This window comes from Brassica oleracea, chromosome C5 (genome assembly GCF_000695525.1).
Source record: "Brassica oleracea var. oleracea cultivar TO1000 chromosome C5, BOL, whole genome shotgun sequence".
NCBI classification, from domain to species: Eukaryota; Viridiplantae; Streptophyta; class Magnoliopsida; order Brassicales; family Brassicaceae; genus Brassica; species Brassica oleracea.
Genome location: NC_027752.1, coordinates 6460517 through 6464358, shown reverse-complemented (window position 1 = coordinate 6464358; position 3842 = coordinate 6460517). Strand labels below are relative to the sequence as shown.

Sequence of the window (3842 nt, the reverse complement as noted above, 5' to 3'; positions counted from 1 at the left end):
TGGTTGTTGATGTTCTGTGTTTGAATTTGATGAAAGTGGAATTTCTTGATCATTATCTTCCATCCTAAGTACACTGCAAAAGTTTTGCAGAGACATCAAAGACACAAACATAAGTTTTTAATTATTAGTCTCACCCACAAAAACAATACCTTGAGATGTAGAAAATACCTTGTGACTTTGTGAGTCGTGAGATGTAACTTGCAGAGACGCCAACGACTCAAAAGTATAAGACGTCAAACACGGCAATACCTTGTGAATTGCAGTTTGTTAACAAACCCTATTTAAAAAGGAAAAACTAATTATTTTTTAAACAAAATTTTGGTTTTTAAACGAACCAGGGTTTTACCGGTTCGTTGGGTCAACGGTTCCTGGGTTTTTAACGGTTCAATATGGTTTTTTTACCGGTTCAATTGTAGTTGGGTTTTGGCATCAACCCAACCCAGACTGATGTCCGGTTCGCGGTTGAACCCGGTCGGACCGGCGGTCCGGTCCGGGTTTAAAAACATTGGTTTTTGGTAGATACTTAATTTCCCTATCTTTCATTGGTTTTAACCCAATTTGCTCAAAAATAAAACTATTACGCATGGATGTTCATAGTTTTCGCTGAAGCAAGTTAAACCGACATCTTACTCCAAAAAAAAAGAATTAAAACTGACATACATGCGGCAAATAAAATTGTTGATCGAAAAATTACTGATATAAATTTTTTCTTGGAAGAATGGTCTGTTTACGAACTTTTAACTCAATTAAAAAGAATCAAAGATGACCGGGTGATTGTGGCCGGGTGGTAAGGAGGCGGGGGTGAGATGCTAATACATTTCAAGTTCGATCCACCTGTTGTGCAAAACTAAGTCACAGTTATCCTGTTCACTTAACACATGACCCATTTGAATGCCTGGAGAAAGAGTCTATCCGCGAATGAAGATTAGTCTGTGCATTTCTTTGGGCCTGAGATACTCTAGGTTAATCAAAAAAAGAAAGATAAATAATTTTATCTTTTACTTCTAAACACTTTTATTAATCACTCATAGAAAAAATTATATATATAGTATTTTTTTACAAACTATGATATTTTATGTTTGTTTATTCATGTTATGTTATTTATTTATTATATGATACTGTTTAATTTATATTAAATAATTATTGTGTTGGTTTATTGTTAAAATAAAGTAGTTAGGTAAAATTAGTAAATATAAAAAAATATAAAGATAAATTAGTAATTAATGATAAAATAGAGATGAAATATATTTGAAATGTTTTTTTTTCAAAAAATAAATGAAACAAACTATTGAAATGAATGTTGCTTTTTTTATTTTATTTTGAAGAAAATGAACTTTTGAAAATAAAAATAAAACCAACTATTGGAAATGTTATTTGCATTTAGTACTAGTTTTTAACGCCTCAATAATTCATTGGATTCTTCGGGATTTGATGGGACATTATCTGATTAGCCCGTGATACGCATGGTGACACAAATCATTAACTGCTACTCTATTAATTAATAAGAATTGCAATACTAACATGCAACAGATAACCAGCCAAATGTCAAATGCTATAGTTTAGTAATGAAATACACATAGTTTTATAAAATATTCATTAAGTTATTTTCTTTACTATACCTCAGTAGTTGATTCAAACAAAGTTTATATAATATATTACCACTCCATAAACACTCTAAAATGATGTATCTATATAGGTTCGTGTAGTTTCTATCAACTAAGAAAGCAGAGATGGAAATTTTCTCAGAAAAGCTGTTATTGCCCATTTGCTTTATCCTATCATGTTTCTTTATTTTTACTACAGCAAGATTCCGACAGAGCTCTCCCCGATCTGCCACGCTGCCTCCTGGACCTCCACGGTTACCGATCATAGGTAACATTCACCAAGTCGGTAAACTCCCGCACCGCTCATTCGCGGACCTCTCGAGAACATATGGACCAATCATGCATCTAAAATTTGGACGTCTAAACACAGTGATCATAACTTTACCGGAAGCTGCAAGAGAGGTTTTAAGAACACACGATCAAACCTTGTCTGACCATAAGGCTCCTAACGCGGTACGGTCGATCAGTCACCACAAAGTTTCTGCTGCATGGATTCATCCATTTTCGGCTCGTTGGAGGTATTTTGTGCTATCGAATATTTTCTATGGTTTTTTCTTCTCAAGTTTGGCTGCTAACTATTTTGGATTTTTTCGATCAAATGCATATAGTTGTATTTGTCGTTTGCTTTTAATAGTTAGGTCATTTTATTTACATTTTAAGAAAATATAATATGTGCTACAAAAAAGAAGAAAATATAATATATTTATGGTGTTTCCATAAAAAAGACTATACAGTAGTTATAATTTATAAGTTTTAACTTACAAACGCAAACTAAAGACCGTATAATTTTTAGTTGTAGCTGGTATATATTTGCATTTGTCTTTGCTAAATAAAATATTTTATTTATACTCCATGTAAAAGTAGTTTTATCTAAAAACACTAATATTGAAAAAACCTACATAATTTAATTGATCAAATAATATCCAACAAATACAAAAGTTGCATTGAAATATGAAAACTATTTATATTTTGAAAAAAATACTTCTAAAACTAAGTATATTATGAAACAGATAAAGTATTTTATATATACACAATATTTGCTAAAAAAAATATATACACAATATTTATCATAGCTCAAATTCAAATTTAGCAAGTTGTAGACGATACAAAAAAAATGATAATAGAACCGAACTTTAAGTTAGGAAAGGCATAGGAAAATTAAATGATTGTTATGCTTTTCGTGATTACTTTTACAATCTTCAAATGTGTTTCTACTGAAATCTTGTCAGCATAATAATCAAGCTGATAATTTATTAATATGCAATCATTCAAATTAAACGCAACAAACGACACCTAAGACACTAATCAAATTGTTGTTGTGTTTTTTTTTTCAGACTGTTGAGAAAACTGTCTGTGACACACCTGTTCTCGCCCCAGCGTATTGAAGCCACTAAAGCTCTGAGGATGAAAAAGGTGCAAGAGCTTGTGAGCTTCATGGATGAAAGCAGCAAGAGAGAAGTAACTGTTGATATTTCTCGTGTATCTTGTGAAGATGAAGCAATAAGAAACAAGATGGTTGGTTAAGGTCTCAAGACAATGGAGATACCACTACAAGGGACAAGCATGCAATGGTTGATTAAGGTCTCAAGACAATGGAGATGCCACTACAAGGGACAAGCATGCATGGTTGGTTAAGGTTTCAAGACAATGGATTATTAGTTTATCATATCTCATCTACCATTTGCCATACTTGTAACCCTTATATATATGGGATGTTCCCATAAGCAAATCAATCAAGCAAATAAGATTCTCTTTCTTTACTCTATCTCTCTCTTTACTTTCTAGATTAAACATCTCTCTCTCTCTTGTTCTTCACTATGTTCTTCAATTTCTAACATGGTATCAGAGCCTCCAAGCTCTTGAACACCAAACTGCTTCCGCAAATTTACTCTATTCACCTTACTCTTTCACTTGTTTGGTTTACTTTCTTCATTTCTAGAGAACATATCTTGGCTTCCCTTGTTTTCTCTCTTGTCTAGCCTCAGAAATTCAAATTTCTTCTTGGCGAATTTTTTACTTTTTTTACCCGCTGGACAATAGCAAGCAAAGATGGAGCAGCACAAGCTAGTGAGGATTCCAGTCATCCTGAAAGGTCCTAACTACATTACCTGGTCGAGATTGACCAGGACAGCTCTTGGAGGAAGAGGTCTATGGGAGCACATCACCACAAGTGAGGCCCCAAGACAAATCACCCAAAGAGAAGATGGCAAGGAGGTTGTAGTGGTAGATGAAGGCAAA

At 33.2% G+C, this 3842-nt stretch overlaps 1 pseudogene; it reads left to right on the top strand.

Moving 5' to 3' along the window:
• Positions 1–1724: 1724 nt before the first annotated feature.
• The window catches only part of LOC106344368, a 6914-nt pseudogene continuing 4796 nt past the window's right edge, over positions 1725–3842 (top strand).